Raw genomic sequence first — 13,618 nt, forward strand, 5'->3', positions numbered from 1 at the left:
TGGTGGTGTTGGGTCGATGGTTGGACTCGATGATCTTAGAGGTCTTTTCCAACCTCTATGATTCTATGATCTACTGGATTTATTCTCTCTACCCTATTTCAGGAAATCGCTGAAGATACTAGTTGTTATTTTGAGGTGGATGATTTCTCCTGTTAGAAATGAGATGCTTTGTTTTCGACAACATAGAAACCCATGTGTGGTTTGACTTGAAAACTGAACTTCGGTATAGATATACTGTGCTAAATTTTTGAACATGTCTGTGTATGTAGCTGGTTAACATGCAGTGAGTTTAGCAAAAAAATTAAAATCACTAGGAGAGAAGGTAGAAAATATAGACTCTTTTTTACTTTAACTACTTTATTGTGCTTTGTTTCAAATTGGTTGTCAGGTAAAATAAAGTACATGTCTCAAGAGAATAAGGCTGAAATCTGAGCAGTACATGTTCAGAATGGAAGAAAGTAATTAACTACATCATCCAAATCTGTGTTTCAGCTGTGTTGAAATACAGCAGATCCAGTTGTCCTACCACTCTTATTTGGAAATTCATTCAGTAACTATTTCAATTAAAAAATAGTTGAAGAAATTGAAGAAAAATTGAGATGAATATAGCATAAAGACTAAAGATGACAGATCTAACTGAGGCTGCTGTCGGTCACTTGAAATGTTAGAGATTAAATTCTTACTCTTTTTCAAGTTAGAAAGACAATGTCACGTAGGCTTGTTTCCATCTTTCCATAATCCGGGAAGACCGTTTCACTAACACGTGCGACTTGATCGTGTCCTTAAGATATCCTGCTGTCAATGCACTTTTGGTAAGAACAAGATGGGTACTTGTTCCTGTTCTTCATGGGTCTCGCTGTATGGACTCGGTGTTAAAGAATGCGTTCAGGGAGTGCGGGATACTCCGTACGTGGAGTCAGTTTGCTGTTCTGCCGACCACCTTCACGTAGATTATGTGAACTTGTAAACGTGCCTGGTGTTTGGGCTCAGTAAGTCCAACAGGACTGCTCGTTGTGCTGGATTTAAGCACAAGCTTAACAGAATTGGGGCTGAAGTAATACTACATAGCTTGTGGAGCTGTGAAGTATGGTTTGTCTTGACCACGAGCACAACAAATGAAAGTGCCAGAATGGTGCAGATGTTTTGAATTTCCATAATAAAGTAGCTTCTAAATAATAATTACACTCTGCCAAACAAAGTCATTATTCAGAGGTTTTCTTCTTGCCCTTTGCTTTTAAGTAGAAATACAGCAAATATCCACAACTACAGATTAATTTCCAAAATAGAGTTTGACTTTTAGGGGGATATGTAGAATCAAAAAGCATAGCTTTTTCTCAAGCTCTGTCTCAAAGTATTCTTGCTGTATTCTCACTACATCTGAGGTGTACGGTGATTTCTCTGGAAAACAATTCAGTCTGTTTTTGGAGCAGCACTTTAATTGTTGGGCCTCAGGTTATGATTTTAAATCTATGCTGTACTGTTTTATGTTCAGTTTATCATTTATAATGTTTAAAAGACTATGAAGGACAAATGCTGGGAAAAAAGAAGGCATCAAATTTACAGATCTTAAATATGCACAGTAAAATTGTGTATGCTGTCCATTCAAATGAATTACTTCAGTTTTGGGTGAATATTGTACCTCCAATTAAGTAATTACTGATAAGATGATGAAAAAATACATTGTTCTTTCTGCTGGTGCTCTGTGTTACACTGTCAGAATCTCTGGATTCTGACATTGAGGTTTACAAGGCTGTTGAGATATGTAGAGTATTTGCCCTAATAATGTGAGTGTACTCTTTTTGTTGGGATAGCGTAGGAACATTATCCTTCGATGTAGGGACTGACTGCTGTTATTTTCTGTTTGGTCATAACCCCACAGTACAAAAGGAATACCTGGATTCGGAGAGAGGCTTGGTTAAAACCCAGCTCTGTCAACTGTGGGGGGAGCTTGTCAGGCTAAGCCAAGCTTAGTTCTCTTGCCTGCTTCCCTTCTGTGAATCACCTTCCAAAATCACTGTGAACGCTCTTCTGGAGGCGAGTGCCTCGCTGCCTCATTAAGGTGATGGGGGCCCCAGACCAAAAATGAATTACATGTATTGTTGCTGCAATTATTCTTGGAACAAATGAAAATGACCGTTAGGTTTCCTTGACAACCTATAACTTTCTTCTGAAGCGATGTCAAGAAAACAAACGTGTTCTTGAATGAGGTACAAGTCTCACAGCTGAGTCCAAGGGCTATGAAGGGGAAGGGGCTGTTAACCCCTCTGTTGTCACGACTTGGTATGAAGGTTCATGTTTGCCCAGTGCTATGGAAGGGGTGGGTAACTGAAAGGAGTACGTCTGACATGGTGGTGGCGATGGCTTTGCAAAGAGTGTTAGTCACCTACGGTCTTGCTGAAATTTTTCTTTGGGCTGAAAGGTTATGTGGAAGTTTGTTTAGGGAAAAAATCTTTGGCCCTCAGTTACCTTTGGTTAATAGTAAATTTTAAAAATATTTTCCAGGATAGGAAGCTTGAGAAAGAATTCACACTGGATGAAAATCATTTTCTGAAGCTGGGTATATTCCAGGAACTGTAACCCAAATGTTTCTCTGTCCGTGGAGAAGATTTCACGTTTGAAATAACTTCTACTGAAGGTATGCGCATCTACCTTTCCTTTCTAAGCTCAGTAATGACAATGTGCTTGATAATGCTATATTATGTGTTCTGGTGGTTGCTAGTGAGATTGTTCTTGCTATTTAATACCTGGAGTCATTTGAGAGGGAACTGTAGTGTCGCTGGGATGGTCCTGCTGATGAGTTTCAGAGCTGGTTGCATACAGCTGAGAAGCCCAGTTCCTCTGCTGTTGTTGAGTCTGCAGTCTAGTTGTGGTATGTTGGTCAGGTTACTCCCTAAAACCAGGTTTAACTGGTAAATGCTTCTCAAAACTTTGAGCTCTAATTTAATGTACATAATTGATGGGAAGAAGATGGATCTTCTTTTCTTTTTTTTTCTGGTGGCTATCTAAACCTCTGGGAACTGCTTGTGGCTCTTCCAAGAAGTAACAATATGGAAATGACACGCAGTATGTCTTGTCACTGGGGTAGTGAAAGTGAATAGGCCGTGATTACTCACTGGTTTTTGTAAGGTGAGAATTTGGAAGCATCCAACAAAGTTATCAAGCAGGCAGTTTAAAGCAAACAAGAGGAACTACCCTCTCATGCAGTGTGTAATTACATTAGAGATTCACTGCCTTGGGATTATTTGGAGACGGATGGGCTGCCCGCAGGAGCACTGCGATCCTTCCCGGTGCCTGCAGTGGAGCTGGCTGACTCGGTCATTTTCCTATCGGTAATTCATTTAGGAAAAGCTTTCTTAATGCTACAAAGGCAAGAGATTTTATGTAAAGCAAGGTTTCCCGGGGGAATAGGTTATGAATTAAAGGTGTTCTTAAAGCTCCTAAAAGAAGAAGGAGACCCTAAGTTTTCTTGCAGAAAAGTGGCAGGTTTTAGGTGAGCTGTAAATAGATGCTGCTGCTGCTGGAGCTGATTATAGTTATGTTGCATGTCAGGCCTGATGGCTTGAAACTGGTGAAAATTGTTCTGGAAGCCATCTAGGAACTAGAGCACGTGGATGGTACCCAGACATTTGTAGTCATCTATGCCAATGAGATACATAAAAATAAAAAACAGTAGTTGGAAATAACAGTGTAGCCCAGTCTGACAAATTACAGTCATCCTTGAGGTCCAGCTGGCTCAGGACCCTCTGATACCTGCTCCTGCTAACGATGTGCCTGGGGGAAGTTTGGAACAGTATAAATGTAGGGTAGGCACTCCCACTTTCTGACAGTCACCCAGGTTAGTGATTTTTCTGAAACAGCAGTGGCTGTAAAACATTTGAAGGTCCTTTATAAACCTCTCTTTTATGAACTGGTGTAACCAGCTGAGTTGTTGAGCTCAATTGAGCTTTTGGACTCCATAACCATCTATGGCAGTAAGTTCCACAGGGTTTCTTCTTCCCATGCAGAACACAATTAGTGTTTGAGTCTGCCTGTTTTTGAGTTGGCTGCTTGATAACTTTGTGAGGTGTCCCCATTCTTGGGTTTATAGGAAGCTGTAAATAACTGTCTGTTCACCTCCTTAATAACATTCATGCCTTTCTCTGTATCTGTTGTTTTTCTGAGCTGTGGTCATGTATCAAGTCAAGTTTAATGCATCTTCCATTAGAAGCTGTGCTGTTTCTTGTTCTGCTCAGTCTCTTTTAAGAGAAGCTAATCAGATCAGCTGTACTTGTTTGAGCTCTACTGTCTCTTCTGAGAGAAGCTAACCAGACCAGCACTCGAGATGCAAACACATGATAGTCAAATGATGTCATGCCTTCTGTTTACTTGCTTATTCTTTCTTGTAATAACTTTTGACATTACTTTTACCTCTTTGGCTGCTGCTCTATATTGAGATCCTTGAACAGTGGCTCCAAGATCATTTCCAAATGGCTGTAACAAACAGGATCTGTTCTATTGTATGTTAAAAAGTCATGTTTCTTCAAATGGATTGCCGTGCATCACAGATGAGGGTTGCTTGTTTGCTTTGGCCTGGCTGTGGCACTCAGGTTGGGCAAAGCTCTCTGGAAGGAGGGGAGGTGGCTCCTTCCTGGGATCATCTGAGCATACATGGGGGAAGAAGTTCCCAGAACGTGGGATGGGGCAGGCAGAAGAGTGTGAGTGTGTGAAAGTTCAGCAGGAAAGAGATTTGCAGTGCAGGAGAGCGTGGGATACATCTTGGATGAGCAAGGGGCAGATGGACAGCCTGGCTTCAGAACTGATGGAGAATGGGAGACTTCCTGAGGATCCAGAGGTCACTGCAGACATTGACTGGTCCCAGAAAGCTCCTGGGTTAGACTGAACCAAGCCTAGAGGAAAGGATTTGCCAGTCAGGACATAGTGGACAGGGGCAAATTGCTTAGCCCCTGCTTGTCCTCTTTTCAAAAAGACAGATTCACCTGACGTGATGTAGTTGCTGCTCAAATACCTGTTGGTGATGTTTATAAACCCTGCGAGTATTTATTTCCCTAGTGTGCCCATAATAAAGATGCGGGCACTTCTGTCTGAATGTACTGGCTGGCTGTAGGTCCCTGATCAGAGTGATAGTTAACTAACTTAGCGGTCGTTGTTCAGTGGGGGGTTTTCTCCTGTGATTAGTACTTTGCTTTTGTCATCACTGAGTTAAATCTGCAATTTCATTGTCTGGCTTCTTATTAACATGAAATCATTCTGCAGCTGTTGGTGACAGCTTTGGTAGGTTTAAGCTGTGTAATTTTTCTATCACGAGTAAATGTTGCTGCCTTGCTACTCATATTTCTTCTGAGATTACGTATGAATACATTAAGCAGCACTGTTTCTTTTGGGGCCCTACTCTTTCTGGTTTTTTATTTGCTTTTGTCTTATTTCTTATGTTTTAACCAGCTGCTGATTCACGAAAGAAAGTGAGCTTTTCTTTAAAGTTGTTTGGAGAAGCCCATGCAAAATACTCCTGTGGGAATTCAGATGAACTATCGATTGTACTGTCCTTGTCCGTCTGTATGTTTTCGTTGTGGGTGTTTTAAATTGTGTAACAGTTTGCTTAAAAAGCTAGTTTTAGGCTTCAAGTTCACCAGGTTAAATAAAGTGATACTTCATTCCCTGCAATTAGTTGTTCGGTAGCTGCATTTTAAAGGTGTAGAGCTCTTGGGTGCATGCCATGTAGTCCTGGTGATCTGTTACCATCTGACTTGCAGGTGTGTTCTAAAACTTTCTCAGATACTGCAATTTGAGAGAATTATCTAGATTTTTTTTTCTTTTGCTCTGTGTAGCAAAGCTTAAAATTATTTATGCTTATAGAGGAAATAAGGGAGATTTTGTATTAAAACTTAGCAAAAAAAAAAAATCATAAAATAACCTTAAAATTCACATCAGGAATCCATGCCTGTCGACTAAAGAGACAGACTGAATTAAATGGGACTTAGGAAGACTCTTCAGCTGTGACATAGCTGCTGAAGTTATGTTTGTCCTTTGTATTTTTATAATAGGATGTTACAGGAAAGTCAGAAGCATTCAAAAATACTTTCTTTTTGGAAACAAGTAGGATAATGTACTTCTCTCAGCATTTCCATGTGTTTTCACTTAGTAACTAAGTGGAAAATCTTAAATGTTTTATTTTATCGGGAATGGGTTTAAATAGGCTTAAATAAAAAAAAAAAATCAGTAAATCTTGGTAACTTCCTCCCAGTTTCCAGAAGGAGTTGCCTGTGGTGATTGCTGGCCCTCCATGTTCGGTTTTACTGGTCTTGGAGTACTGAGAGCATTCTGAAAGGTCGGAAAATGCTGTGGGTTTTTTTGTATGTGTGCCCATATTCAGTAAGGCCTGGGGTAGCCTTTGGTAACTACAGAACTGACTACAGTAATAATCCTGAGCAAAGTAACACAAATATAGAATTCAGATAATAAAGAGTAAGACAAAAATTCACCCAAAGTTTTAGGGGAAGTAGGAGATGCAGTGTATTTTTTTTTTTTTTATGGTAGCCAAAGAAGCATTGCAAGATGCTGTAAACTTTGTGATACGTAGAACTACTAGTCTTGCAGTCGGTGAATTTTAATCACCTATTATTTTTGCAGACTCCTTCTGACATGTTCTAGAAAAGGTAGAGGCTTTTCTACCAAACTTAATGGTACTCAGGTGAAGGCTTTAAAAAGATCCCCCCCCTGCCCCCACACAATTGTTAACTAAAATAAAATCCAGGCCACAAAGTGGAAATCCCTGGTAAGTGGAGGATGAGATGAAGTGGGGCAAAAGGGGTGAAACAGTCATTACAGGCCTCACAGATGAGAAGGGAGACACTTGACATTCTACTTGTATAAGGAATAAGACAAAAAGTAGTGATTACTTTGAAACATACATAGTAAGAGCAAATTATTTTCTTTTTTTATTTTGTTTTTAAACCTCTACCCCAGAATCTGTGTGTGGCCAGGGGTTGCTTTGTGTGGTGGTCTGCTTCTCAACTGAAGTCTCTTCATACCTTCTAAGTATTAAAAAAATTCCTGCAGTGTATTGTTGGCAAATAGCAGGTGTTTGAATGACAGTTTAATTCTACATGTATCAAATTTAGAAATGCTCTCCATAAAGCAGTTAATCCTCAAAAATGGCAGCATATAGTTATAGAAAACTTGCTTCCTTAAATCATTAGGTTTTTTCCTTTAATTAGATACTCCAGTTCAGAAATAATTTGAGCAACTTTGAAGGGCTTTGGGATGTCCACCTGAAAAAGCAAAAGATATTTCTAGTCTACTGTTGACATAGGTGACCTAAACTAAAGCACTAAGACCTGAGATGTGGCAGACATCAGGAGAAAGGTACTTCTTGTAGCTGTGTGTTTGGGCCTCATCTGGATTAAAACCTGAATGTACCAGTGCTTTAGTGCAGTAGTACAAGTTTTGAATACATACAGTTAATTCATTTTAATAATAAAAAGGAAAGGTTGTGATATTTAACTTGTTCGGAAAAATGTAGGAAATGTTTCATCTCCCTGTTCCTATACAGAATTACAAGACTAACAAACCCTGCCTCCTCAGAGTTGTGTATATTATATTTCTTGCCCACAAAATATGAGGAGGACGAAGGGATGTATTATTGATTTGAACGCACTGAAGAGAGCAAACATTGCTGCCCAAACTGTCCTTCCCTGGCTCACACAGGTGAGCACTGTTACAGACTAGGTTTAAAGATGAGTTTACAAAAAGTTGCAACAATCAGTCTGCTTACTGTTTAAAAATATCAAACAAGGAACACCTTTTGCCACCTCTGTTCAGTTTTTTCTCTTGTTCTCCATCTGCTTAGTAGCCTAGGGTTTTTCGACTGGAAGGCACCTGCCTTCCTTAAAAGCTGTTCTTTATCATAAATGAATCAAATCTATCTTCAATGTTTTGATCCTGACATGTTTCTTGCTGTGAATTGTAATACAAAATTTAAAATTTTATTTTTTTTTTTAATGTCTGGAAGGCACCTGCCTTCCTTAAAAGCTGTTCTTTATCATAAATGAATCAAATCTATCTTCTATACAAAATGTTTTGATCCTGACATGTTTCTTGCTGTGAATTGTAATACAAAATTTGTCCTTTTATTTTTTTTTTTAATGGCATGATTTGTTGGCGCTGCCTGCTGGTGGCAGCCTTCAGTGAAATGGCTTGTTCCTTCAATGTGATAGAGCACACCTAGCTTGCAAAAAGTCTTATTTTTGCAGCTCCAAGCAAGAACAGAAGACAGCTGACAAATCAGGGGACTAAACTGTGAATTTTATTTTGACACTGAGGATGATTGTCATGGGACAGCAGAGCACATCGTAAGTTGTAAGACAGTTTCTCCCTACTGCTTGTTTTGCAGTCTGTAGCTTGCTCCTGCCCAGATCAGGTTGTCAGACCCTCCTCTCTTGCTCCGTAGCTGTCAATAAAAGTTTTCTAGTACTCTGTGGTATTACAGTGTTAAAGATGCAGAGGACAGGGAAAGTGCTATTTATGCATAAAGATTGAAAATATACCCAGATAATTTTGGGTGTAAATCAAACTATGATCTTAAGGAAGCTGCTCAGTAAACGGGTTGCCCAGATAAAATTACCTGCAACTGGGTATCAGCTGTGCTGCTGTGATTGAATTAACTGCTTGAAAGTAAGCAACTTGGATCTTATTTTACATCTATAAAAAACCTGAATCAAAAGCTAAGCGTGAACAACAGTGATTCTTTGATGTAATGTGGAGACAATTGGGAAGTGTTAAAGGTCAGTACCAGTAATTGCTTCACAGCTGATTAAAGCACTTGGGAAAATGAAGGCCTTGAGTCCCTTACAGACTGGTGTGAACAGCATGTCTTAGCTGACTGGGAGGCAGAATTGCTCGATGGCCGCCTGTCAGCTCCTTCCGCATTACTCTGAGCTGTACTTCCATAAAGATGTCTCATCACCACAGATTGAGCAGTCCGTCTAAAACCCAGCTGGGCTTCCAAGCCTGCAGAGCAGTCCAGGCTCCTGCTGGAACAGGGAGGTCTTTAGCTTCTGCATTTGCTAGATGTAAGCAGCGTATGTTGTTTCTTGATGCCTTTTCCACTGCTGAAGAAAATTTGCAGACTGGACAAGTGTCATTGTAGCAGTTATAACGAGTACATTTGATTTCCCCCTCCCCCCAACTAGAAGAGCTAGAAACAGCTTCAAAAGAAAAATAGCAGGAGTTCTCTTGAGCAGCAAGAATGTGAACCTTGACCCTAACATGTTTATCCTCATGTTCTCATACTCTGATTTAGCTCTTTTTTACTTGTTTAAGGAAGGAAAGTGAAACTTGAGAAGCTGTGTAACAGGGATTGTTTTGAATATCTGCATGGCTGTAAGCAGCCTGTTGGTATCTCAAAACGAACTTTGCCGTGGCTACAAATAAAGCCAGGCTGGTGGTGGGGGATAACAGCTTGGTGAAGAAATACCCAGTTATGGAAAGCTTATTTTAAGCTGTTCACAGCTGTTAATCTCTAAAACATCCTTGTGCAGCTCAGGACTTCCCCAGTTTTACGAAACTGGAAACTTCAGTACGGGGAGAATAAATAAACCATGGTAGATGGCAGGAACAAACTTTTTGTAGTATGAGGTTAGGTGAAAGACAGACAACTAAATAGTTGAAAAGGAATATTATTAGTAACATTAGAAAATTCAAATTAATTTTGAAAGATAACTATTAAGTTATGGTCCAAAAAGCACTTACGTCTGTATTTTCTTCCTTGAGTTTATCCAAGGAACTTATGCATCATCTTTAAGAAAAAGTTACTACTCTTAACCAAATGCTCCTTTTTGTTTGCACCCTTTTGTTTTTAAATAATTTTTATAAAGATACTGACTATTTTAGTGTAGAGATCAGATTAAAACAAAGACAGAGACTTAACTCTAACTTCTTATGTATAGAAAAAACTATATTATAGCTTTCCAATTTCATATTTCCTAAAAATCACCTTACAGAGCAGCTTTCTCTTAATTCACCTGCTGCATACGGCTTGAAGTTTTTAACTTATCCTGCTCCTTAACTTGTACAATCCTCATGTACTTCTTAAACAATTTTAACTTAAAGCAATGATGTTAATGCATACAATGTAGTCACTGTAGACAGATAAAACTATTTGTTTACTGCACTCCAGCCTTGTCATCAACACTGTCTTTACACTTTTGCTTTACTCCCTTCTTCTGCTTTTAATAGATGATCAGTTTTTTTGGAACTGACTGGTGTTGCTTGAGCAGTTTGTATTCCATTCCATGTCTGTGAGAGGTGGTATGGAGAAAGTGAATGTGAGGCAACTGTATTTTATAACTCAGCATGGGTGGGAGGAGGAATGATAGGCAGTGAATTCAAAACAGCTGGTTTAAAAAGTACTTTTCCAAACAAATTGAAACTTTGGTATGGTTTAAGGTCAGAGAACACTTTTGATTGCAAGCCCAAATGGGTTTAAAAAGATCAGGCATATCCGTAGGATGTATTCACTGATAATTATCAAACATGATATTTCAGGTGTGACTTAAGATTATCTGTGAAGAAATGATGACAGAAGGTTGAGGCAGTTTACCAGAAAAAGATCATTCTTACCTTGCTTTCCAGTGTTCAGGTCCTGTACTTCTGGGAGGGGGCTGTTCTCGTTGAAGACTGACATAGCGTTTTGCTTCCTGTGTTGGTAGGGCATCTCAATGCTAATTTAGGCCTTCTTTGAGGCACTGCTTTGCTTTTTCTGAGAAGATCCAAGAAATGAAGAAATCCCAATGAAAGAAGTTACTGTATTTCAAGAAAATCATAAAAGCATCTTAATTTAAAGAAGGGGAGATTTGTCATCAGCCAGAAGCTGATGTTGGAAGCTGAGGCTTGGGTTCTGTTTGGCTTCTTGCCTACTCAGTTAATAAAATCTTCCCTTTCCTTCTCAGCCCTATACTGAGGGTAGGAAAAAACAAAAATGCATCCAGTGTGCCTGGAAACCTAAGCCTCCATTTCTGGAGTAAGTTGATGCAAAGTAGTGGTAGTTTGAAAGTAGGGTAAGCAAATGCTTTGCAAAAGGATAGTTGGGGAACTCTGACAGTACTTGAAGATGCTTTCAGCACTGAAGACGCATTCTTGAAGCAGTATCAAAGGTTGAATCAAAAGTCCACCCCAGACTTTTTTTATAATGACAACTTGGGGGGGGGAAATGGGCGTTCTTCATTTGACAAACTTTTCCCTCTTACTGAACTTCAGAATGGAAAGCTCTTTCAAAATCAAAACTACCGTACTGCTATTAATGTCAGAATAGGCTATTTCGTCATCTAGACCTAAGGAAAAGCGGCTTGTTGAAACGTAACAATTTGAAGGATTTTGTTCCTATTAAAGATACTTATAAAAACCAATTCCGGAGTATGTCCTCATCCCTTTTAGCACTGTAGGTCAGGCTGCTGCTTCTGACACTCCTGCATTTGGCCTTGTTACTTATTGTTACATCCCTGAAACTCCCAGCCCATTGGAGTCTCATTGTATTATACTCTAATGCTTTTCTGGACATAGAATAAATAACCTTTAATACTGAGAAGGCTTAATGAAGGGCAGTAGTATCTGTTATGTGACCATAAATGAGTTGGTAAATGTTTGTATAGCACACTTTTATAAACCTTAGAGAAATGTTTCTCCGTACTGCTTTCTGATGTGTCTTAGTGTTCAGTCTGTATCTCCTGACTTTTCTGGCTTTTGTGGAAAGTATCGCTCAGATGTTGGTCGAGACCTGAAGCCCAAGTCGTCTTCACGTAGAGATGAAGGTCAAATAGTTCAGCAGTTACAGTCAAAGACTGAGAGAAGTAGGATGATCTGATGGTGACAGATTCAGTATCTGTTCTTGACGAAGCTGCTGTTCTGTTCCTGTCTGGTTTGTTAACTATTACTTGTGCCAGGAAGGTGTATGGGAGGTTAGTGATTATCAGGGAAAGAGGGCAGGAGAAATCGCGCAACTGTATGGATATGCTATACTGCTTTTCTGATCAGAAATGTCAATAACAGATCTTGTTAGAATCTGCTAGAGCTGTACAGCAAGCCTTCCCTTGAGTGGGGACCTAATCAAAGGTTGATAAATTTTGAGTCCTCTTAGCAGACTTTAATGCTTCTTAGTTGTTTTGTATCTGGATAACTGAAACTCCATACTCACTACAAGAAGGACGTCGAGGTGCTGGAGCGTGTCCAGAGAAGGGCAACGAGGCTGGTGAGGGGTCTGGAGAACAAGTCTTATGAGGAGCGGCTGAGGGAACTGGGGTTGTTCAGCCTGGAGAAAAGGAGGCTGAGGGGAGACCTCATCGCTCTCTACAACTACCTGAAAGGAGGTTGTAGCGAGGTGGGTGTTGGTCTTTTCTCCGAAGTAACAAGTGATAGGACGAGAGGAAATGGCCTCAAGTTGCGGCAGGGGAGGTTTAGATTGGATGTAAGGAAAAATTTCTTTACTGAAAGAGTGGTGAAACATTGGCACAGGCTGCCCAGGGAAGTGGTGGAGTCCCCATCCCTGGAGGTATTTAAAAGACGTGTAGATGAGGCGCTTAGGGACATGGTTTAGTGGGCATGGTGGTGTTGGGTTGACGGTTGGACTCGATGATCTTAGAGGTCTTTTCCAACCTCAACGATTCTATGATTCTATTCTATTCTATGATTCTATGATTCCATGAGATGATACCGCATCAATAAGGCGTAAGGCCAAGAGTCAAAGTTGTGGAAAAAGTGTGTGTTCTTTGGAGAAGAGAGACATTCATCAGCCTTTCTACAGATGTACGTATTAAACTAAGTGCACCTGGCTAAATTGGTCTTTCAAATCTCTGGGCACCACAACGCGCTAAAAGGTACTGCAGAAGCATGGGAAAAAAGCTCAAATTCCTGCTGGTGGAGGGACAGCTAGTTGTGCTTACCTCCCTTGTAGGGTTCCCTCCTCTTTGCTACTGTACAGATATAGGTGGCTTGGATGTCGTAGCTCGTTGGATGTTGAACATGGTCATGATATTCTTGTTGGTAGGTTTTTGGGAATACCAAGAGGCCATTGAGGCCCTACTATTCTGAGGACTGGGACCTCCTCAACAAGAATGAAGGAATGAATGCAGAAAGCAGTTCACACTTAAAGGACATAAAGACCAAGCTGAGCTCTCTAAGAAGATTCAGCAATTCTGCAAGAGGAAACAATGCAGACCATAAAATTATTCAGCGTAGATAGGATGTTCCTTCTCCTGCTCTGGCCAGCAAGTAGTGCCTTAGCCGTTGGGGAAGCGTACAGGCTCTGGAGAGGGCCTCTTCTGCTTTTGTCCTCATCCAGTTACAACTGTGCACCATCAGCTTTGGTAGTGACCGAGTTGCTTGTGGTGAACAGAGCGTACTTCATTTCCTAACCTCTTATTACTGACTTCCCTACACAGGTCTGTTTAATGTTACCATTTCCAAACCCAGCTTTTGCAGTAGGGAGTAAAATGTGCCTTTCTGCTTCAGAGAGCCCTCCCATTCATGCTGGGTGAAAAGGCCTGAGAGCACCCTGCTTTGTTGGATTGTTTGGAAATTGTATTAACCATGCCCACCAGAGCCTAAAACTAGAGAACAGAACTCTGTT

At 40.2% G+C, this 13,618-nt stretch overlaps 1 protein-coding gene across 2 annotated transcripts in view; it reads left to right on the top strand.

Annotated features, from left to right (window-relative positions):
• The window catches only part of PPP6R2 (protein phosphatase 6 regulatory subunit 2), a 110,451-nt gene that overhangs the window by 22,183 nt on the left and 74,650 nt on the right, over positions 1-13,618 (top strand). For both annotated transcript variants that reach the window (XM_009272440.1, XM_009272441.1), the window contains exon 2: positions 2,503-2,635. The gene's annotated coding sequence lies outside the window, so the exon portion shown is untranslated. The remainder of the gene's footprint in view (positions 1-2,502; positions 2,636-13,618) is intronic.

Source organism: Aptenodytes forsteri, unplaced genomic scaffold, assembly GCF_000699145.1.
Source record: "Aptenodytes forsteri isolate BGI_AS27 unplaced genomic scaffold, ASM69914v1 Scaffold302, whole genome shotgun sequence".
Taxonomy (NCBI): domain Eukaryota; kingdom Metazoa; phylum Chordata; class Aves; order Sphenisciformes; family Spheniscidae; genus Aptenodytes; species Aptenodytes forsteri.